At 37.2% G+C, this 26,032-nt stretch overlaps 1 protein-coding gene across 3 annotated transcripts in view; it reads left to right on the top strand.

The window, feature by feature from the left end:
- The window catches only part of LOC137658288 (lachesin-like), a 207,734-nt gene that overhangs the window by 109,721 nt on the left and 71,981 nt on the right, over window positions 1–26,032 (top strand). For 2 of the 3 annotated variants that reach the window (XM_068392961.1, XM_068392958.1), the window contains exon 3: window positions 14,788–14,862. The exons of the other annotated variant lie outside the window; for it this stretch is intronic. The gene's annotated coding sequence lies outside the window, so the exon portion shown is untranslated. The remainder of the gene's footprint in view (window positions 1–14,787; window positions 14,863–26,032) is intronic. 3 annotated transcript variants of the gene reach the window in all.

The following is a 26,032-nucleotide window of genomic DNA, read 5'->3' as shown; positions in this document are numbered from 1 at the left end:
CCTTTCTTTTGATAGGACTCCACTAACATTAACTTTGCACTTGCTATACTCATGAACATTTCAATAATTTAATATAATCACCTTCAAAGCACTTCCAATTGGAGAATTCTTTGCAGGTGATTAAATGAAATCTATTAAATGTACACAGTAGTTTTCCTAATGGACCAAGGTCGAATACTTTTTCTATAGACCTCGTTCATGTCTATCTATCTATTTATCTATATCTATCTATCTATCTATCTATACACACACACGTGTATATATATATATATATATATATATATATATATATATATATATATATATATAGTCATCTCCTCATACGCCTATTGACGCAAAGGGCCTCCATCAGATTTCACCAGTTGTCTCTGTCTTGAGCTTTCCATTCAATACTTCTTCATTCATCATCTTCTACTTCACGCTTCATAGTCCTCAGCCATGTAGGCCTGGGTCTTCCAACTCTTCTATTGCCTTGTGGAGCCCAGCTAAACGTTTGGCAAACTAATCTCTCTTAGGCAGTGCAAAGCGCATGCCCAAACCATCTCCATCTACCCTTCACCACTTTCTCTTCCATATATGGCATTCGAGTAATCTCCCTTATAGTTTCCTTTATAATCCTGTTCTGGCATTTAACTCCCAATATCCTTTTGGGGGCTTTGTTCTCAAATCTACTAAAGCTGTTGGATTTTGTTTCATTGTTATACCATGACTCATGTCTATGCAGTAACACCAATCTTACTAAACTGACATACTGTATAGTTTGATTTTTATATTTAATTTCAGGCGATTTTATTTCCATATTTTTCTTAACCTAGCCATGTCTGATTTGCCTTTTTCAGTCTTTCACTAAACTCATTGGAGATCATAGTTCCTAAATATTTAAGTGATTGTACCTCATTAATCCTTTCTCCTTCAAATGTTATTTCATCTTCCATTGCATACTCCATTCTCATCATCTCTGTCTTTCTTTTATTTATCTTGAGCCCAACCTCTTGTGATATTCCATGCATTCTGGGAAGCAAGCATTGTAAATCCTGTGGTGTTTTACTAATAAGGGACAGCATCATCATCATCATGTACGTCTGGCAATTTCCTATTAGCAGTCCAGTCCAAGCCTTCTTCACCATCTCTCTGTCTTCGCATTACAAAATCCATTGGTAGCATAAATAACATAGGTTACAACACATTCCCTTGGAGTGCTTCTCTGTTCACAGGAAATTCATTTGATAAGACCCCTAATATTAACTTTGCACTTGGTAGGCTCATGAAATTATCATATTTAAGAGGAACTCCATGAAAACGCAGGACTCTTCACAAAATTGGTTGCGGAACACTATCAAAGGCTTTTTCATAGTCCACAAATGCCACCAGAAGTGGATTTCTATATTTTACACATTACTGTACCACATGCCCTAATATGAAAATTTGGTCAGTACAACTTCTACTTTTTCTAAATCCTGAATGCATTCAAGGGCACATCAAGATGTTCCTCAGCTTCAGGTGTATTAATCAAATTATTCCTTTATTTTTCCTCATCATGACCTTACTAAAGTGTTCCTTCCAACGTTGCCTTTCTTCATTTTCTGTTGTTATAACAAATACATCTCTTTTTTTATTAGGTATATGCTTCTTCTTTGCCCCTGTAAAGATTTCATTAATAATTCTCTGAGCAATTATTACACTACAACCACTCCCTGAATTCATAGCTTCGTCAGCCTAGTCTGCTTTTCTGTTTGAATATTCTCTCTAGAAATTTCTGGCTTTGCTTTTGACTTCAATATCAATACTGAAATACTTAATATGCTCTACCTTGTAATTTTCATTACTTCCTCGAGAAATTTCAACAATTAATTTCTGTCTTGTGTCTCCTTTTTATAGCATCCCAAGTATCATTTTATATCCATGGTTTTCTCCTTCTAAGTGCATGTCCCAAGATTTCGCTACCAACTGACTGATATATGTTCTTGATATCACAACATTCTTCATTATTTGTCTATTCATCGTCTTTTAAAGTCTCTGAAACAACAATTCTATTCCTGCATTCAATTACATAAGGTTTCTCTGTGCTTATTTTCTAGAAGCTTAGTTGTATCTAATCTAGGTATTCTATATACATTCCTGTTGGGTGCTTCCAGTTTTAATTTTATTGTGACAATGAGGAGCTGGTGTTCACTACCAATATCTGCACCTCTATAGCTTCTTACATTTCTCAAAGTCCCCCTTCTCTCTTTATAAATAACTATATGATCTATTCAATTTTTGTAATTGCCACATGGTGAAGTCCATGCATATTTGTGGATGTCCTTGTGTTGGAAAAGAGTACCTCCAAAAACTTATAAAGTGTGCTCTATTTTTATTTGCAACTTCGCTAAGACCCTCAATACACACCATATTCTTTATACCTTGATTATTCCTTCCATCTTTAGCATTGAAGTCACTAATCACTATTTTCATATCTCTCTCTGCGATGTCATCTATTACACTATGCAGTTTTTCATAGTATTCATCTTTCTTTTCTTTATGAGAATCATTTCTTGATGAGTAACAAACTATAATACTCATATTGCATTGCTTTGATTTAACCTTTTCAAGTAACAATATACTATTCACAGCTCTCCATTCCGTTAAAGTCTTTTCTACTCTCGGTGTCATCATCATTCCTACCCCTTCTCTTCCAATTCCATCTGTTCTCCCTGAGTAGATATATATATATATATATATATATATATATATATATATATATCTATATCTATATTTTTTTCTTTGGTGCAATCCCCTTACAACGTGTTTCAGTTAGGGCCAAGATATCCAAACTATAGTTTATAAATTCATTTTCCACTTGTTGTAACTTCCCAATGTGTTTCATGGTTCTAACATTCCTATAACCAATTTTTGATTTTATTATTGAATTTATAAATCGGGGGATTCTCAGCACCCTGCTACGGCTGGGACGGGTGATGGGGGGGGGGGGACTTTGTCATTTTCGCCGCTTTCCATAGACTAACTAAATCCATAGAGGATTCATTGGCTAAATTCATCAAAGTATAGTCAGTTCCTTGTGATGTGCAGTACCTATCTATCTAAGGCAAGTGACCCCTGTCAATCCATACTAATTCCAGTAAAATCATCCGCCAGGCAAGAGAAATAAAAGTCTAAAAGACATCTTGTCTACCGCCTTAAATCCAATCCGTCACCCTGCTGCCAATGACTTCATCGTGATTCAGGGTAGCATTTTCTTCACACCCAAAGTTCTCTTTACTTCACCAAGTTGCTCATCCGCTTATATATCCGTTGGATATAAGTGAATATTGAAATAATTCAGCCATATTTTAAAGGTTTCCGGTGATTTTCACTTAGTAATATACATTTGTGCAGGAAATCAGTTTCGTATTTTTTTTTTTACTTCAATAGGCACAATAAACATTATTCTTTATACCCAATCGAAACTAAATATTTTTTGGATATTTATTCCGACATTTAATTTTCTGCTTTTCTGAACCCAATCAAATGAGCGAAAGGTTAAACGTTGTTCTTCATAAATCATGCTGTTACTATTTGGTTGTTTTTTTGTTAAATATTTTCAGTTGTTGCTTGTTAAAATACTTGATTTATTGTTGACAGTTATTTGATTGCTTCAGTACTTTGTTATTCAGGTTAAATGAAAGGATTTCATGGGCAAATGCTCCATTTTATCGTACTTATATTCAAAGGTTTTATATTCAAGATTAATAGGTTCAAAATTCCCTTCATAATATTTTACTATTTTACATATCATCATTTCCTTCAGTTTTGGATACTTTAGTAAATTCCATAACGATGCTAAGAATAATATATGGATGGAACACTTTAATGAGGTTATGAAGAGTAGATTACAAGGGAATAATTTGATTGACCTGAGGCTGATAGAGTCTTAATGTACCCATGAATGAATTCAGTGTGTTTGAAGTCTAAGCTATCATTGAAAAACTTAAGAAATGGAAAGGCCCTGGATACGATGGAGTAACTGCTGAGATGATATTGGCTGAAAATGAATTGACCCCCAGAATACTTAGATTATTTTGTAAAATGTGGAATGAAAAAGTAAAACCTGATGAATGGGAGTTAGGAGTGCTGGTGAAAATGATAAGATAAGGATACTTGACTGATTGCAATAATTTCAGAGGCATCACACTTACGTCAGTTATGAAAATATATAGAATGAATATTCTAGAAAGGCTAGATAAAAAGTTTGACGAAGAGCTGAGAGATGAAAAGACTGGATTTAGAAAAGGTTGTACTGACCAAATTTTCATTTCGTGACATGTTTTATAGTAATGCGTAGAATATAGAAATCCATTTTTGATGGCAATTGAGACTGAAAAAGGTTTTGATAATGTGCACTGGTCATTTTTGTAGAGAGGCCTTTTTGAATTTGATTAAGACGGTTCATGAGTATAGCAAGTGCAATGCTAATGTTAGAGTCCTTTCAAATGAATTTCCAGTGAACAGTCGAGTACTCCAAGGAAATGTGTTGTCAACTATGTGGTTTATCTTCTTCATGGATTTTGTAATGCGTAGAACAGTCAGAGATGGGGGAGAAGGATTAGACTGGACTCCTACTAGGAAATTGGCATACCTAGATGATGCTGACTATGCTGTCCATAATAGCAAAACACCAAAGGATTTGCAATGCTTACTTACCAGAAGGCCTGACATATCACAGGAGGTTGGACTCAAGATAAATAGAAGAAAGACAGAGATGAAGAGAACGGAGTATGCAATGAAAGATGAAATATAATTGGAAGGAGAAAGGGTTAATGAGGTAGAATCGTCTAAGTATTCAGGATGACCTTCGATCAAAGGGATTAATCGGTGATGAAGTGTGGGACAGAAGTAGATGGAGAACGCTGGCCAGAAACATCAACCCCACATAAAAGTGGGAAAAGATGCAGACGAAGAGGAAGAAGAACTATGATCTCCAATACAGTGTCTCTAGAATTAGAGTTTAGTGAATGATTGAAAAAAGCAAAACAGAGAATGGCTAGGTTAAGTAAAATTTGTAAATAAAATAGAGTAAAATTACATATAAAAATCAGACAATACATTATATCAGTTTAGTGAGATCGGTGTTACTGTATATACATGAGTCATGGTTTGACAAGGAAAAAATCTCCAACTGATTTAGTGGATTTGAGAACAAAGCCCTCAAAAGAATATTGGGAATTAAATGGCAGGACGGGATTAGAAATGAAACTATAAGAGAGATTACTCGAGAGGTTTGGGCATGCTTTTTGCTCTCCCCAGGAGAGATTAGTACACCAAACGTTTAGCTTGGCTCCACAAGGCAATAGAAGAGTTGGAAGACCAAGGCTACATGTCTGAGGACTGAAGTGTGAAGTGGAAGATGATGAATGGAGAGGTATTGCATTGAAAGCTCAAGATAGAGATGAATGGGGAAATCTAACCGAGGCGCTTTGCGTCAATAGGCGTAGGAGGAGATGATATATACATATATATATATATATATATATATATATATATATATATATATATATATATATATATATTTATATATATATATATATATATATATCATCAGCCTTTACTAGTTCAATGTAAAACAAAGGTTGAGATCTGTGCTTCCACTTGTGTCTTTTTACGCCAGTTCACACCAGTAAATTTGCTTTGTTTGTCAATTCATCGTCTTGTTGTCCTTCTCTAGGGACCCTTTCAGCTAGTTTTACTGTGTATCTATTATCTGCCATTCCTATTATATGTCCTACCCATGTCCATTTCTTTTTCTTACATGTTGTTATAATGTCCTCTGTTTAAGTTTGCTCTCATACACAAGTTGCTCTTTTTCTGTCTCTTAGTGTTATTCTCATCATTATTCTTTTCGTACATCTATGAATTATAAGTAGCTTATGTTCTAAGGCTTTAGTAAGGCTCCAAGTTTCTGCTGCATAAGTTAAAACTGATATAACCGTCTCATTAATACTTTCTCTTTTTTCTCATTGTGTTTTCTAAAAGCTCTCCATCTTAGTTTTAATTTCGGCCTACTATCATGGGGAAACACTTACTGTCTGTCCCAAGTTCTTATATTCATTAGCAATCTCTAGAGGTTCGTCCATAACTCTTATTATTGTTTCTCTACATTTTTATTGCACATCATTTTACTTGTAGTTTCACTCGTAATAATTTTCAGTCCTACAATTTTGCTTTTTCTTTTTAAATCTTCTATCATTATTTTCGTTTCTTCCCATGATTCACTAAACATAACTTTGTCATCTGCAAATCTTAGGTTGTTAAGGTATTTCTGATTAATGTCAATTGCTACATTTTCCAATCTAAATTTCTAAAAACTTACTGAAGGCCTGCTGTGAATAATTTAGGAGAGATGGGCGTCTCAATCGGATTTTTTCATTATATTTATGTAGTATTAGGATTGCTGTACTTCTTGTATAGATATCGTTAAGTGTTCTAATTTAAGATTCATTTATTTCTTGTCTTTGAAGGGCTTTCATTACTGCTAAGCTTTTGACAGAATCAAAAGCCTTTTCATAGTCTATAAATGCCATGCATAGTGGGTCGTATTCTGTTGATTTTTTTCATTAGTTGGGTAATAACATGGATATGGTCAGTTGTTGAATATGTATTATGGAGAATAAACATAAAAGGCATGAAGAAGCAAAAGAGCAGGAGAAGATGGATCAACAATTGTTTTAATATAGATGAAGAAGATTTTACAAAAAAAGAATGCTTTCTTCTCTCTCTCTCTCTCTCTCTCTCTCTCTCTCTCTCTCTCTCTCTCTCGCTCGCTTTATATATATAAATACACACACACACACATATATATGCATATATATATAATATATATATATATATATATAGATATATATATATATATATATATATATATATATATATATATATATGTATATATATATACACATATAAAATCCCTTGCTAAGTGGAGGAAATCTTAACATGGTTTGTGTATTGCCATGATTAACAGAGCTGTAGAAAGGCAGTATCACCTATAGGCTACTCATTTGCTTTGCTGTGAGCAATCAGAGAAAAGTTTCCCGACATCACCAATGTACTGTGGCTAGCGTAGTGATGAAACCTGTCCATACTTCATGCTTCAGTTCAACAACTTTATTTGGGTCCCTAGTCCCCAGCGGCAGTGGAACAACTGCCCACCTTAAGGGGTACGAAAAATATCTGTACTATATAAACTGTGACGGGCCGAGAGAGGAGTTGTGAAATCAAAGGCAGATTGGAAACGACTGAGTTGTATTGTTGTGGAACACTCTCCTTATATACAAAACCTCAAGGCAACAGGACATGACAAGTTCACAAGACAGACAAAATCACATAGGAAAAACCAGACTTGAATTTTCATGTTCGTTTTAGTGCGAGGGAAGAGCGAAGATACAACCATAATATATACAAAAGGAATTATGTACAATTGTGTGAAACACGGTTGGTACATGGCTCCCCCCCTAAAAATGACATACTGTACATGTTAAATAGGGCGCCCTGATCTAGAGAGGCGAACTGTAGGCGGGTCATCTGGCAGAAGATAAGCAGGTTTTAGACGATCAATGGAGACCCAGTCTTCTTTGCCCCGAATGTTTAGGAGGAATGCTTTCGGACTGCGTCGGATCACAAGGTAAGGTCCCGTGTAAGGGGGCGTTAACGGTGGCTTGCTGGTGTCGTTGCGCAGGAAGACGTGCGTTGCAGAGTGCAAGTCCGTTGGTATGTGATGCTTCGCTGGGGGCTTGTAAGTCTGGCGGCACGGAGTAAATTTTCCCACGACGTGACGTATGGGCTGGAGATCGTCGGAGGAGGTTGTAGAAGGAAAAAACTCGGCAGGGACGACCAACGGGTCGCCATACACCATTTCGGCTGCTGAGACGTCGAGGGCGTCTTTAGGAGTGGTCCTTAGTCCAAGGAGGACCCAGGGAAGCTAAGTAAACCAGTTGCAATCCTTGCAGCGGGACATCAAAGCTGCTTTGAGGGTGCGATGAAAACGTTCAACCATTCCATTGGCAGCGGGGTTGTAGGCCGTTGTGTGATGTAGGGTGATGCCCAGGAGATTCGCTAATGACGTCCATAATTGAGAGGTGAAAGTGGTTCCCCTGTCAGAAGTAATATGCTCAGGGATACCGAATCTTGAAATCTATCCAGAGAGTAAGGCAGATGTACATGAGGCGGACGTTGCAGTTTCCATGGGAATGACTTCAGGCCAACGAGTGGAGCGGTCGATGACGGTAAACAGGTAACGATGTCCTTGTGATGTGGGTAGGGGGCCTACAACGTCGACGTGAATGTGTGCGAAACGACGCTGAGGTTGAGGAAAGGTGCCCACTCCTGAATCCGTGTGTCGATGTACTTTGGAAGTTTGGCAAGAAGTACAGGCACGGACCCAATCCTTAGCATCCTTAGAAATGCCGTGCCAAATGAACTTTGCCTTCAGCAGCTGTGCAGTAGAACGGCACGAGGGATGTGAAAGGCCGTGGATGAAATCAAACACCTGTCGGCGCATGGGAGCAGGAATCCAAGGTCGTGGTCTACCAGTACTGACGTCACAGAGGAGGGTGGTGTTGGAGTTTTCGTGGGGAAAATCCTCCCAACGGAGGGACGTGCAGGATGTCCTACAAGCTTGATACTCTGGATCCTGTCGTTGGGCTTCAGCCAGGGCGTTGTAATCCAATCCCAATTGAACGGCAGCCAACGTGTTTCTTGACAGGGCATCGGCAACGGGATTCATTTTCCCAGGGACGTATTGGAGGGTGCAATTGTATTCAGCCACGGCGGAGAGATGTCGGCGTTGACGGGCGGACCAGGCGTCAGACTGTCGAGTGAAGGCGTGCACCAGAGGCATGTGGTCTGTGCGAATGACGAAGGGCGTACCTTCTAAGAAATGGCGAAAGTGACGGACAGCCAGGTGCACCGCCAGCAATTCTCGATCGAAGGTAGAATAACCCGATTCTGCCTTGGACAGTTTTCTGCTGAAGAAGGCCAATGGGCGGGGCGAGCCTTTGACCACCTGCTCGAGTACTGCACCAATAGCGACGTCGCTGGCATCGGTGGAGAGAAGGAGAGGGGCGTGTGGGATAGGAAAAGTGAGAGCCGCAGCAGTTGATAGGGCCTTCTTTGCATTGCAGAAGGCCGCTTCTTGAAGGGGACCCCACTTCAAGTCCTTTGGCTTGCCCTTGAGGGAGGCGTAGAGGGGAGCAAGAGTGGCGGCAATGGCTGGCAGAAAGCGGTGATAATAGTTGATCATGCCCAAGAATTCCTGCAGAGCTTTGACGGTCGAGGGCGTGGGGAAATTCTGAACGGCTGCTACCTTCTCAGGGAGGGGATGGACTCCTTCAGGAGTGATACGGTGCCCTAAGAACGACACTTCGTTGGTGCCAAAGGTACACTTGTCGTACCGGACTACAAGGCCGTTTTGTTGCAGGCGGTTGAGCACGATGCGCAGGTGACGGAGGTGTTCCTCTTTTGAGGAGGAGAACACAAGTATGTCGTCCACATAACATACACAGAAAGGGAGGTCCCCTAAGATGCCATCCATGAGACGTTGAAACGTTGCCCCAGCATTACGAAGGCCAAAACAGGAGTAATTGAAGGTGTATGTGCCAAACGGAGTGGTGATGGCGGTCTTGGGGATGTCTTCTGGGTTCATAGGCACCTGATAATACCCCTTCAGGAGGTCGAGCGTAGAGAAAACCTTTGCTTTGTGCAGGTAGGAGGTTACATCGGCAATGTTTGGGAGGGGGTAGTGATCCGGTTCTGTTTGCATGTTCAGGCGCCTGTAATCCCCGCACGGACGGAGGGAGCCGTCTTTCTTCAGAACGATGTGTAAGGGTGACGACCATGGGCTGGAGGCCTTTTGGCAAAGGCCCATTTTCTCCATTTCGGCGAACGTCTGTTTGGCGGCTGCCAATCGTTCCGGTGCCAGACGTCTGAATTTTGCGAAGACTGGGGGTCCCGTCGTCTTGATATGGTGATAAATACCGTGCTTAGCAGGAACCGTGGGCGTTTGGCGAAGTTCTGGACGGAAAACTTCCGGGTACGACGTGAGGAGGTGGGCGTAGGCATCCGTGGGTGCGCTGATGTGGAGAGCGAGGTTAGAGGGGGCGGGTTGAAGAGGTGTCGACAAGTACGAGTCCGCGTTGACCAATCATCGGTGGGCGACATCGACCAGAAGGTGGAAATGAGAGAGGAAATCCGCACCGAGGATTGGCATTGTGACGTCAGCAACGAGAAACTTCCAATTGAATTTACCGTTTCCGAACGATAATGTGAGGCTCTCGTAACCGTAGGTGGGTATCGCAGATCCGTTGGCAGCTACCAAGCAGACGTAGGCAGATGTAGACAGACTACGTCGTGCCTTGAAGAGTTTCCTTGGCAAAAGAGAACGACAAGCACCCGTGTCTACCAAAAATCGCACGCCCATTCCTGCATCCTGTAAAAAGAAAAGATTAGAAACATGGGAGGCCACCGCCACAAGCGATGGCCTACTTACACGTTTTTTGGCCACTGACAATCTTTGGCACATTTCTTTGCGGTTGCCCCGAATCTGAAGTGGTAGTAGCAAAACTGCGGTGGAAGGGAGGTAGTAAGTGGCTGTAGAAGTCGTTCGTTGGGGCGCGAGCGATTGGTGGGTGGTGGGCGGCTTTGTCGCCGCTTCGGCACGTCACGGGGTAGGCGTGTATGTCCTACGGCATTCATGTCAGCTTCGGTGTACGTTGAATAGGCATCCTCGTCGTCAGGGGTGGAGGCGTTGATGGAGGTCTTGAAGTGGCTGTCCATAAGGGCGTCGGCTTTGGTCATCAAGTCCTTTATGGGTAAACTATCGACATCGGGTATGGCAGCGCGCACAGGTTCAGGTAAACGGCGTATCCATAGGGCACGGAGTAGGTTTACCTCACGAGGAGAGCCGTCTGCGGCAGGTTGAAGGCGAGCGATACTGGTCATTTCCCTGAGGGCAAGTGAAGCCCTTTGGTCCCCCAAGGGTTGTTGCGAGAGCTGAAAAAGCTTTGCTATACGGGTGGCTGGCGACGGCGAGTACTGTTGCAGAAGGTATGATTTGAGGTCGTCATACGCTATTGGGGTGTCTCCTTGTTCACAAAGCCAGTCGGATATTTCTGGGAAGGTGTCCTCGGGTATCGCCGCGAGAACATAATCCGCTTTGGTGGTTGAGCGAGTCACGCCCCTGATACGAAACTGGACTTCTGCGCGCTGAAACCAAGCAAACGCCTCTCCGCTGGCAAACGATGAAAGTTTGAATGGAGAGGCCGTAGCCCCAACTGCCGTAGAGTCCGTCATAGTACCAACGATGGAGTGGCGAGGGGGTGGGGGTGGAAGGCGGTGGAAGCGAGTCGACTTCCGGGGTCACCAATGTGACGGGCCGAGAGAGGAGTTGTGAAATCAAAGGCAGATTGGAAACGACTGAGTTGTATTGTTGTGGAACACTCTCCTTATATACAAAACCTCAAGGCAACAGGACATGACAAGTTCACAAGACAGACAAAATCACAGAGGAAAAACCAGACTTGAATTTTCATGTTCGTTTTAGTGCGAGGGAAGAGCGAAGATACAACCATAATATATACAAAAGGAATTATGTACAATTGTGTGAAACACGGTTGGTACAAAACCATCATTGGAGACTGAACCTTGTAAAATACAACACCCTGACCATCTCTAGGGAAAAAGAAACCAATCTGTTTTAATAGAAGAGCTGAAATAAATAATTCACGATATAATACGATTTGGTGAAATTAAAAGAAATGGGGAATCTTGTATTAAGTTAAAAGTGGGTCATATATATTGCATCAGAGGACATGAAGAGAACTAAGAAAATGGAGTGGGTTTGTTTATTAATAAAGATCTTTCTGGTAACAGAAGAATTTTATAATATTAGTAAAGCTAATGAGGCGTTCACAGTGCTAAGGGCCATCAGTCCTAAGGGCCTCGAAAATAACGCTTTCGAAAATTGGCAATTTTCAAATACTCATATCTCGACTATATATAAACATATTTTAAAAGGGAGTATATGTATACAAAACCATTTTTAATGAAAAGGAAAATTTTTATTAGAAAACATTGAATCAATGAATAAAATAATCTCGATTAGAGCTTGGGAGACCCTGAATATAGTCATATAATAGGATTGAGCAAAATTGGAAGAACTGGGAATCTCAAATACAGTAGAGTTAAAAGAGGGCCATATAATTTGTTTTAAATGATATGAAGGAAAACAAGAAAATGGAGTGGATTTTCTTATTAATAGACATATTGCAGGTAACATAGACGATTTTTAAGTATCAGTGACAAAATTGTAGAATTAATTATCAAAGTAAATAAAAAGTATAAATTGAAGATCATTTAAACGTATACACCAACAACATCCCATACAGAGGTAGAAATGAAAAAAAAAACATACGAGGTCTATAAAGAAAGTATCAAACCTCGGTTCATGAGGAAAAAGAATTGAATGCGTTTCAAAAAATGTAATTTAATCATCTTCAAAGCACTCTCGCCGGGAGAAGTACTTTGAAGGTGATTAAATTAGATTTATGAAATGTACACAGTAGTTTTCTTAATGGACCAAGGTCGGATACTTTTAGTATAGACCTCTTGTATATATATATATATATATATATATATATATATATATATATATATATATATATATATATATATATTATATATATACACAAGAGTAATATATATATATATATATATATATATATATATTATATAATTATATATGTGAGTATATATATGTATGTATATAGGGGTGTGTAATAAAAGAGTGACATAATAACAGAAGAGTGACAAATAAAAATTCAAAAGAGTAACATAATAAAAGTAACCTTCCGTGGAGTTCATCCTTTTAATATTCCCGGGGACTGGATATCCGTGGGACAGTCACATAATCATGTACCTATTGCAGGAAGAAAGAAAGGATTATAAGCTATAGATGTACTAAAAGATAAAGCTAGGTATACTAACTCCAAACCAACAGCAATTATGTAGGAAGCCCCACAGAAATTAGATCGACGTTGTATTTTTAACTTTTAGATCTCTCGAGTAACATTCTAAATGAAGCTGAAATGATATATGAATATTTTGGTGATACTTATGTGCTAGGTAGACCCATAAATTCACAAAGTAGAGGAAGGCCGAGACTAAACCAAGTACTGCCATCCCCCCACGACTTGGTCCAAATGTGTGTTGTATTTATCACCTGCAAGAATACAATCTCCCAAGACCAAACAATAGAGCAGAGGCTTCCCACAGGAGATTCGAAACAGTCGTTAAACGACACCATATGGGATCTTACTCGATGATTCGAGAATTCATAATGGAAGACCATCACATAGACCCAGAGGCACAACATTCAACTTAGGGTATTTATACGAGGAAAAGGAAGAGGGAGGAAATTCAAGGAGAAAATAGGCTCGCAACTGTTTTAAGAAGAAGAAAGGCTGTCTCTTTAAATGATATTCGAATCATTGCTCTCAACTTACATTTATTTATTGAAATTGTCATCATAATGACGATGAAATTGATGAATGGTAAGAGTGTTTTTTATCTACTTCTAAATTTCCAAAATAAATGTTTGAAGTATTTAATGACGAAGTTAATAAACGTTACTTTTTTATCTACTTTTACATTAAAAAATGAAGGTCTAAATATCTTTAGATTATATTTCAATCCTATTTTTATGTTTATATAAGTAAATTCTTATCGGACCTTGGAGGACAGACTGTAAGCAATCATAGTCAAAAGCAAATTTTTATTATCCCATAAATCTCTTCTAATTTGTCACTCTTCTGATATGTCACTCTTTTGTCATGTCCCTCTTCTGATATGTCACAGATTTGGAAGGATCCCGTATATAGATATGTCACATTCCTCCGCCAAATTTCTAAGGCAATAATAAACTTACAAACAAGTTGCTTTAATGTAATTCATGTTTTCACGTTTGTTGGTTAGTGTTTATCTGCATGAACAAAATATCTCATGAAGTCTTCCTCTCTTGTTCTTACGAGTGTACGCGACCCGTCAGAAATGGCTGCAAAATATTTATATGAATATGCACAAGCACACAGGGCGGGAGTACAAGTAGTTAATGGCGCTGAGCATAACTGTAAAAATATATGTATATATATATATATATATATATACATATATATATATATATATATATATATATATATATATATATATATATATATATATATAAAAGTGTTTGTGTGTGTGTACATCCATACACTTGCTCTTTATTATGTAGGGTAGCTTATATTTTTCAAAGATTTATGGGGAAGTAGAGTTTATATTTGGCTTGTAGGTTTGTTGCTTTTTTTTTTTAGTTATCTTAAATGTTCTTATGCAATTTTCAAGAAATATTTAACAATGATGGACGAGTAGAGATTTCCGCAAAAAAAAGTTGTTATCTGGAGAAGAAGTAGTTTTGGTTGTTGCTAAAAGGCAATAAAAAGTTCCTCAGCCTTAGAGGAGATATTCAGTCCCTCTAAATACCCTTTTTTGTATTGTACAAAAAAAAAAAAAAAAAAAAAAGAGCCTAGATGAGCGCAACTAGCCCCATTAACGATCTTCAATATGACTGAAAGAATAGTTAAACAGATGGGAGAACACTAGCTAATACATGCGAGATTAAAAGAATATATATATATAAATACATCGTCTAACGTTAAAGGATCGTAGTAACCAAAATCGAGGAGATGGACGCTTCTCATGATTAAAGTTTGCTTTCCCTTACAGGTGTCAGGAGCCATAGCCGATACGCCCCAAGGGAAGATGAAAGAATTGCTCTAGACACCAGCTTATTTTTGAGAGGTAAGAGTAGACGCTTCTATGGTAACAGCCATGGACTTTAGAGCCCTAAGACTAGTTTAAAGACCCTTTTTTATATTAGACGTAGAGTTGCTAAAGTAGTTAATATAGATTGAACCAATGTATGTTCTAGTTTTCTGATAACCCTAGACAGGGGTAGTCTTTGAATGAAAATGAATATTTAGTTTTGAACATTAAACATTTGCCTAGCGTAGTTTGATTACATTCTGCTGACTAATGTAAGAGGTAAATTCGTTATCGTTGTTATAACCATACTTTTGTTAATGTCGTAACTGAAAAAATCTTGAAGAAATTACATGCCTGAAGTTTATTATATAAAAACCGGTTGTTTCCATTAAACTGGTCTGTAGTTTTTCAATAAAACCAATTAAAATTTCCTCCACGTGAGCTTTAGAATATTTAATTACATATTTGAAAATATTTGGAAAATAAATATCAGAAATTATCATCCCGAAATCGTGAAACTTTCGTTTCATTCATGATTGTAAGGATGGTATTATAGGTTCCTTTAGAGACAGTAGAGAGAACCAAGAGAATTATAGATTTGCGCATGTTAAGGCTTTTAAGGTATGAACTCATGCTTAAAGGTTTAAAGGTCGCTCATGAATGGCAGAGGCAAGGGACAGTGACATTGTCATAACAAGCAGGACAATGCCCTAGAGAGACTGACCATATAGTATATGATCAGCGCCCAAGCCTCCTCTCCACCGAAGCTAAGACCAGGGAGGGCCAGGCAGTGGCTGCTGATGACTCAGCAGATAGACCTATAGGCTCCCCCAAACCCCCCAACCTTAGCTCACAAGGATGGTAAGGCTGCAGACACTAATGGCACTAACGAGTTTGAGCGGGACTCGAGCCCCCGACTGACGATCACTAGACAGAGACGTTACCAATCAGGCCATTGCTTACAAAATAAAATCTATCCCGTAATACTCCCATTTCTTTTTCATCTTAAGATTATTTTTCTTTATCGTTAGAAATTTTTTTTCAAGAGGTTTGCTGAAAATAGAGAAAGAAATATCCGATCGAAAGGAGATAATATTTATTTTTAGGGAATACTTTATAGAAAGTAGAAAGAAGTAACAAAGTTAACATATTCATATTAATGATGAGAACTGCAGATTAAATACAAAACGTTTCCAGGGTTTTTACGGGGTTGAGGGACGGGAACATTCCAAACTATCTAGATTTGGTGTATTGTTGAAAATACTGACAGTTTATTTCAACAATTTGAATGAATTCAAACACTACGTATCTTTCACATGTGCTACTAAGGGACACTTTCTTGTTACTGTTATTCAAAAGATATGATGTATCTCAAACATCAATTTCTATATGCTCTAATCGACTATGAAATCTCTTTATCTGCGGAAAAGATTCCAAGATAGTGAGGGTGTCCAAGATTTCTCTGTTGGCACTGCCGATTACCTGTTGCGTTCACTATTAAAAATTTGCATAAAAAACGGTAAAAGTCTGGCAACATTTATTCCAGGATTTTTACCGTTTTAAAAACGGTTATATTGACGCAAAAGAGTAGTGATATTACGGTCACCAACCAGTAAAAGATAATAACAAAGTTAGGTGAAATTACGGTCACCTGTGTTTTACTGAAACACGGTTGAGAACAGAATATTTTTACGGATAATTTTCGATGAAAATTACGTTTTTTTTTTTTTTCTAACTATGTTGAAACCTATATCTCCACTCATGTACTTGAAGAAGCCAAAGGAAAATTTCTTCTTTTACAGGTTATTTTTTTTTTTCTAAAGGACAAGAATTGAGTTAAAGGAACATAATTCCAAAATATAAGTATTTGTCTCGTTTATAAATGGACAATCTTATATCTAATGTATGTATGATGAAAAAAAACAAATAAGTAAAGTAGGATTAACGCAATGACGAGAAACATGGCAAGCAGTTTTGTGGACTACCAAAGCCAAGCAAATGTTATAAAATCAAATGGGCAAAACAGCCCTATAGCCAAAGTTCAGGTGTTGGCTATTCATTAAAAATATTTATACCATATATTTAAAGCTAATTATGACCTGTTAAAAACTAATTCCCATCTCCACAACATATCATTTTGCCAACAAATTTGGAGGGATTTTGATACTTCCTGAGTTCTTTTTATCACGATAACACTTTCAAAATAAAATGATAGGGATTTTTTTTTTCTGATAATAGATACACGAACGAGTACACATACTTGCATATTAATATATATATATACACACACACACACATATATATATATATATATATATATATATATATATATATATACATACATTTATATACACACACACACACACATATATATATATATATATATATATGTATATGTATATGTATATATATATATACATACACATATACATATATATATATATATATATATATATATATATATATATATATATATATATATATGTATGTATATGTATATATATACACATATATACATATACATATATATATATATATATATATATATATATATATATATATATATATATATATATAACCATCTGTTAATTGTCCTTCTATGCCAGTTGATATCCGCAAATCTTCTTAGCTCGTCAATCTATCGTCTTCTTTTCCTTTACTTCTCTTACTTCTTTTGTGATCTCTGGGGACCCATTCTCTTATTCTTAAGGTCCACTCACATTACATGTCCTGACCATGTCCATTTCCTTTTCTTACATGCTGTTAGAATATCCTCTACTTTAGTTTGCTCTCGTATCCAAATTGCTCTTTTTCTGTTTCTTAATGTCCTTCCCATCATTATTCCTTCCATACCTCTTTGAGTTGTAACTAGTTTATGTTCTAAGGTTCCGGCAAGGCTCCAAGTTTCCATCACATAGGCCAATGCGGGAAGGAAAATCTGATTAAATACATTTTTTCAAAGAAAGTGGGATTTTACTCTTCATAATCTCATTTTATTTTCCAAAAGCTCCCCATTCCATGCTTATCCTTATTCACTTTCAGTCTTATGGCCTGAGGAAACAGTTACCGTCAGTCCTATAATTGTATATTCATTAACACTCTTCAGAGGTTCGCCTATAATCCTTATTTTTCTCTCTTAGCATTATGATTGAACATTATCTTAATTTTACTCATATTCATTTTTGTCCTACATTTCTGCTTCTCTATTCAAATCTTATACAATTGTTTGCAAAGCGTTTCTTGATTCGCTAAAAAGGAAGTCTGTCCTCAGACAATCTCAAGTTGTTAAGGTATTCCCCTTTAATATTATTTCTTGCATGGTCCCAATATATATTTTTTAGAAATTCTTCTAAGTATCCTGTGAAAATGTTTAGGAGAGATTGGGTCTTTCTGTGTAACTCCTTTCTTGATTGGTATGTCCTCACTATCTTTAAGTAGTTTTAGGATTGCTGTACTTCCTATATGAGAATATTCAGTTGTTGTAACATGAAGATTCATTTTTATTCCTTGTCTTTAACTGGTTGTTATTACTGCGGATGTTTTGTCAGAATCAAAAGCTTTCTCGTTGTCTTTAAATGATATGCAAAGTAGTTTTCCATTAGACGTTTAATAACAGGGGCATGATCAGTTTTTAGATAGCCAATTCTAAATCCTGGCTGCTTGCTTGGCGATTTAAGTCTTGCTGTCTTTCTATTCGGCGTAATATAATCTTTGTATATATTTTATTCAAATACTGAAAATAAAATTATTCAACGATGCTTCTTGATGTCTTTTATGTAACCTTTTTTTTCTGAATTAGTATAAAGATAAAGTTTCGCAAGCTGTAGGTACAGAGTATCTTGCAGACCTTTTGTGTGAAGATCAGTGAGTTTTACTACTACGAAAATTTCTCCATCTAGTACTAATCTATTTTTTTTAATAATCTTCTGCTATTTTGACTCTTTTTCATGCTTTTTAGTGCTTTCTTTACTTAATCACTTCTACTCTTTTGCTGATAATATTTCCAAGTCTTCTAACCAATTTGATGCTTCTTTTCTTTAGTGTTTCTTAACTTTTGGTCTGATTATGTTTCATCTCTCTTGGATTTTACCCTCATTTCTTATCTTTTCTTTATAAGGTTTTTGGGCTGCTCAGATATTTTTCCTTGACCTTGTTTAGGAACTCTTCCCTCTATCTCTTGTGCTGATTCCCGCAGAAAATTTGTTAAGTTACCGTTTATTTCTTCTTTACTTGTTTCCATTCAACTATGTAGCTAGGATTTTTCTTTTATTACTGGAGTGTTTATTTTTTTTCTTAAAAGTATTTTTTCTCTCTTTCCTTAGATCTAAACAAACTTTGCTTCTCACCCTTCTATTATTGCTTGACTTTAACTTATTTTACACTATTACATCTTTAAGTAAATTGACTCATCGGCCGCAGTTATGCTACTACCACTCCAAATTCGGGGCTGCTGTGAAAAAATGTGCGAATGGTTGTCAGTGGCCAAAATATATGTAAGTATGCCACTAATCTTTTCTTTTGACATGACGCATGTATAGGCGTACGATTTTTGGTAGACATGGGTGCTTGTCATTCTCTTCCGACAATACCACTCTCCAGGACACGACATAGTCTGTCTAAATCTGCCGATGTCTGCCTGGTAGCTGGCAATGGATCTGTGATACCCACTCACAGTTTTGAAACCTTCATATTGTCGTTTGAAAACTGCAAATATATATGGAAGTTTATCATTGCTGACGTCACATTGCCAGTCCTTGGTGCGGATTTCCCATTACACTTCCTCCTCTTGGTTGATGTATCTCACTGACGGTTAGTGAATGTGGATTTATACTCCCCATTGCCTCTCCAATCCGCTCCACCCACTTCTTCATATTGTACCGGGAAGTTTTCCATCCAGATATTCGTCAAACGCCCATAGATCCTGCGAACCACAGTATTATTTATCACCATATCAAGACAATGTTCCCCCCCCCCCCAGTGTTCGCCAGATTCAGATGTCTGGCACCAGAATGTTTTATTAGCCGATAAACAAATGTTTGCCGAAAGGGAAGAAATGGGCCTTTGCCAAAAGGGATGTCATCCTTAGACATTGTCTTGAGGAAAGATAGCTTTCTACGTCCCTATTGGATTTACAGGTGCCTCAACATGCAGACGTAACTAAATCACTACCCCTTCCCAAACATCGCCGAAGGGACCTCCTACATGCACAAAGAGAAAGTTTTCTCCACGCTTGTATTCCTGAAGAGGTATTATCAGGCGCCAATGAACACAGGTGACATCCCCAAGTCTGCCGTTACCACCCCCTTTGGTACATACACCTTCAATTACTCCTGTTTTAGCCTTTGTAATGCTGAGGTCACTTTTCAACGTCTCATGGACGGCATCTTAGTGGCCCTGCCCTTCTGTGTATGTTACGTGGACGACATACTTGTGTTCTCTTCCTCCAAAGAAGAGCACCTCCGTCATCTATGCATTGTGCTCAACTGCCTACAACAGAACGGCCTTGTAGTCCGGTACGACAAGTGTACCTTTGACGCCATCGAAGTATCGTTCTAAGGGTACCACATTACTCCTGATGGAGTCTGCCCCATCTCTAAGAAGGTAACAGCCGTTCAAATCTTCCTTACGCCCTCTACTGTCAAAGCACTGCAGGAATTCTTGAGCATGATCAACTGTTTCCTTTCAGCCATCCCTGCCACTCTTGCCCCCCTCTACGCCTCCCTCAAAGGCAAGCCAAAAGACCTGAAGTGGGGTCCTTTTCAAAAAGCGGCCTTATGTAATGCAAAGAATGTCCTATCAACTGCTACTGTTCTCACTTTCCCTGTGCCACATGCACCTCTCCATCTCTCTACCGATGCTAGCTAGGTTGCTATTGGAGCAGTCCTTGAGCATGTGACCAATGGTTTACCCCGCCAGTTGGTCTACTTCAGTAGAAAACTGTCCAAGGCAGAATCTGGCTACTCTACTTTCGATCGCGTATTGCTTGCGGTGCACTTGGCTGTACGTCACTTTTGCCACTTCGTAGAAGGTATGTCCTTCATTATTCGTACGGACCACATGTCTCTGATGCACACCTTCACTCGATAGTCCAACTCCTGGTCCGCACGCCATGCCGACATCTCTCCGCCATGGCTGAATACAGTTGTATCGTTCAGCATGTCCCTGGGAAAATGAATCCCATTGTCGATGCCCTGTTAAGAAACACATTGGCCACCATTCACCTGGGATTGGATTACAATGCCTTGACAGAAGCCCAACGAAAAGATCCAGAGCACCAAGCATATAGGAAATCTTGCATATCCTTCAGTTTGGAGGACGTCCCTCTTGATGACTTCAACGCCACCCTCCTCTGTGACGTCAATACTGGTAGACCTAGACTGTGTATACCTTCTCCCATGTGCCGACAGGTCTTTGATTTCATTCATGGCCTTTCACATCCCATGCGATATTCTACTGCAGAGCTACTGAAGACACAGTTCATTTGGCATGGCATTACTAAGGATGCTAAGGATTGGGTTCTCGCCTGTACTTCATGCCAAACATTAAAATTACAACAACACACGGATTCAGGAGTAGGCACCTTTCATCAACCTCAGTGGTAGGCACCTTTCATCAACCTCAGTGGTACGTAGGCCACATTCACGTCGATGTTGTAGGTCCCCTACCTACATCACAAGGACATCGTTACCTGGTTACTGTCATCAACCACTCCACTCGTTGGCCTGAACCCATTCCCATGGAAAATGCAATGTTCGCCTCGTTTACATCTGCTTTAGTCTCAGGATGGAGAACAAGAAATGGTATTCCTGAGCATATTACTTCCGACAGGGATACCACGTTTACCTCTCAATTGTGGGCATCATTAGTGAATATCCTGGGCATCACCCTTCATCAGACAACTGCATACAACCCTATGTGCTGGAATCTCTTACAGATTGAGCGAATTAAAAAGAATTCTGCTGGATTATTAACTGCTTCATCTGTTTCCACAAGTGTTGCGAACATTTATGTAACTGCATTGATTCGAATGTTATAGTGAATAATACTGTTAAGTTCGTAGACGCCTTTGTTCTTGGCTATAAGAACATCTTGTTCACTTACCCAATCGTGATTCTTGTAATTGGTTTCAATATTCGGAAATACATTTTAAACTAATTATTCTTTTGACGTAATTAAGGTGCAGAAATTATGAGCCCATGAAATTTATCCGATTTTGAGCAAATGAATATTTACATTTTTATTTACAGTAGATTATAAAAAAGGTAAAATAAATCTACGGAACAATACTTCCAGATTCCATGGATTTGAGGGCGGGTTTGGCGTAAGGATCAGGCTGTGGAAGGGGTGGTAAACAGTAGTAGGTATATATATATATATATATATATATATATATATATATATATATATATATATATATATATATATATATATATAACACGTATGTATTCAAATACAACGCTTTGTCAAAATTTCAGAGCGATTTATCAAGAACGATCGGAGATGTAACATTTTAAACAAACAAACACCTACATTTTTGTTTATATAGATTAGGGTGGTCCAATTACTGACCCGCGGCCCATAAATGGCCCGTAGGTTGATTATCTGTGCCCTGTGACCGCTTGTATCACAAATTTACTTAGCAAACGAGAAACATTGAGTTTCTCTATCTTTATATAAGATAATGAAATTCATGGTATGGTTATAGCTTTAATTCTCTCTCTCTCTCTCTCTCTCTCTCTCTCTCTCTCTCTCTCTCTCTCTCTCTCTCTCTCTCTCTCTCTCTCTCTCTTGCTGTCAAGATATGACACCATTGGTACTTCTATTAAGTTGTGTTAATAACAAAGTAGCATCACTTAGCAGTTCATGTTTATGTTATCATTTAGAATAAGTCAGGAAATTTGAAAGTGTGTTATTATCCCACCAAACACTTGCAAGGGGAGTGACTAATCTTAATGAGCATGTTTCATTAAAACTGAAAGATACCATGAAGCACTTCGAATACTTTTCATTGGATTTAAACGAGAGTACAGATATAAGTGAAACCAGCCAGTTACTCGTATTCACCTGCACTTTACACGAGGATATCGTGGTACATGAAAAAGTTCTTGAGTGGTGGTACAAGACGTTCAGATATTTATGCTGCACTTGTGTCAGTTGCCAACGAGTATAGAATACTTGAGAAATGCTCTTTCGTTGTAATAAACGGTGTAAGAGCTAGGACCTGTTAACTTAGGGAAAATGGATTTGATTGTATCACACTGCACATCATTATCCTCCAAGATACATCATGTAGTAAGGTATTACAGAGGATTGATGTCTTGCAGAGTGTGGTCCGGATGGTGAATCTAATTAGAAGTGACAATGAGTCACAATGACACAGAAAATGTATATTATTTCCTTAAAGAAGTAAATGAGGAATTTAGTTATGCACTCTAGTATCAGGTTCTTATTGCTAGAAAACTGCTCCGGAATTTTTATTGTGCTTTAGAAAGACATTTTTTTCCTTTCATCAAAATGAAGAGCTTGACAATAAAAACATTGTATGAAACTCAGCTACAAGATAGATTTTATGTGCTCTCTAGCATTTATCACAGACATGGCCCCCACTTGAATGCAATTAATTTAAGATTATTAAAATTACAAAAAATATAAAAATTATTAAAATCATTATTAGAAAAAAATATAAAAATTATTAAAATCATTATTAGATCTTACATAACGGTCAATAAAGTATATCTCAACTTGTTGGGCTTATTACAGCTTCCCGAAAGAAGCTGATATTTTTCAGCTCTTCCTCAAGAAAGAATGATCTTAATCTCTTTTCATTATGCCGTGAACTTGTGATAGATGATATAAAGTTAGACTTTTCATTTGTCAGAAGAATTGAAAGCTGATCTCTCGAGTTTGGAAACAGATTTAGAGACTTCGAAAAGCTGAAGCCAATTCTACGGTTATTTAACAACACAATTGAAGTCCTTGTCGAGATACAGTTACCAGTGATTCAGTTTGAGTTTTGCGAACTACAGTTTGAATCAATTTGTTTTTTTTTGTGCAATGAAAAACGAAAAACAGTAAAATGTCTTGAACTGAAAAACTTGACCATGAATCAACACACCAAGTATGGTAAAAGATTATGCGAAAACGTATAACTCACATATCAACGGATGTTTTCAACGAAAAAAGCAAGTCAAATTCATAACCAGGATTTTATTGGAAAAAGAAAAACTGAATACGTTTTTATGTTTACCACAGCCAAACACCGTCCCCACACTTTTCATTAGCAATTAAGGACAACCACCCCTTTGTATTTGTGCACAGAAGTCATCGATTTATTTTGTGTGTTTATGCCTTGCATTTGTAATTTGAGTAGAACTTTAAGGTCATACAATATTTTCATTATTAAATTTTAGTCCTGCATTAATTCTTAGAAAAAATCATAATATGTATATATATATATATATATATATGTATATATATATATATATATATATATATATATATATATATATATATATATATATATATATATATATATATGTATACAGTATATATAAACTATATTGTCTTCATATAAGACAAAGATCATAATCATCTTTGTCTCCACATAAGACACAGGTCATATAATCAATAAAAAAAGGAATGAAGGAAACAAGGAAAAGAAAACCAGCCTAGCAGCATGAATATTGGATGATGGAAACAAGGAGCAGAAAATCAGCTTATCAGAATACAAAGGGGAAAAGGAAGCATAAAATAAGCTTAGCAGCATAAAAAAGGAATGATGGAAACCTGCTATCATCTTTATTTGGTAGCTTTCGACATAACTTCTGTCATATGCAGCCTATCTACAATTGTTATTATGTTTCTATTCCAGTAATGGAAGCGTCATGTCACGGAACTAGGCTTGTCATGGACGTTGCCCTGTGGTAGTTGAAAAGCTGGCTAACGCACTAAAAAAAGAATGAGCTCATCATAAGAGGAGTAACAGCTATACACGAAGAAAAAGTATTACTGCGTTATGGCAGTAATTGAGCAAAAGTTATTCTTCATGGCTGGGAAGTCAAAATCAGGAGGTCCAAGATGGGTATTTGATGCAAAAATGACAATTTAGGTAAAGATAAAGATAACCTTGGCGTTTTGACATTATTGGCAATTTTAATTTGCTTGCAATGTTGATGAATTGCAGTAAAATAGGGATTTATTGCCATTCCAATCGTAAATTGGTGATTAGAGGCCCAAAATATTATATTTTTTCCATATATATATGTATGTATATATATATATTATATATATATATATATATATATATATATATATATATATATATATATATATATATATATATATATATATATATATATATATTTACACAGAAAACCGACCTACTGTGTTATGGGTGGCCCTGAATATTATAGACTTGATGATCATGGCTATGCAGAAAACCTTTACCACGTTAAGGTATCGCCACTTAGAAAGGGATATATACATATATATATATATATATATATATATATATATATATGTATATATATATATATATATATATATATATATATATATATATATATATATATATATAATATATATTCTGCGTGCTATTTACCGACCCCACGAAGTACTGTAGCTGTGAATCACTGTAATATCCATGAAATATTAAGGTGCGGTTATAGTTATGTCTCATGATTTTACCATTCTTATTTTTTATTGTATCAAATAGTTTATACATCACAGTTAATAACTATACTTAAAAGGGTGATAGTTATTATATGCTACATCCAGTCCTCTTCTCAGCCTTGAATTGAGGTTATTGTTGGCATAAATTAAAAATGCAATTATATATGATTTTGATAGGGAAATTGGTGACGGTATTCGTCATACTTATGTATACTTTTCTTTCAAGATTTTTGCAATCTCAGGATTGACCATTACATTTGAAAGCATGATGATATATACATGATATTTTTTGCGCATGTCACGCACTGAGGACATAATGTATTTTATAAGTCATGTTTAATTTGAAAGATAACATTAGAGCACGACCAATGTTTTCATTTCATATCTAATTCATATATGGGGGATGATGTGAAGAATAAATACATAATAGAAAAGAACTTATTTAAATAAGATCTGCAAAATATATAATTTACGGCAAGGGATGAGGGAACTCGTCTACACTTCATATTGATACAATCGGGTGTTTACTTATTGT

Source organism: Palaemon carinicauda, chromosome 19, assembly GCF_036898095.1.
Source record: "Palaemon carinicauda isolate YSFRI2023 chromosome 19, ASM3689809v2, whole genome shotgun sequence".
Lineage (NCBI taxonomy): Eukaryota > Metazoa > Arthropoda > Malacostraca > Decapoda > Palaemonidae > Palaemon > Palaemon carinicauda.
The sequence above is the reverse complement of the archived record's forward strand: the minus strand, read 5'-3'. Positions and strand labels throughout refer to the sequence as shown.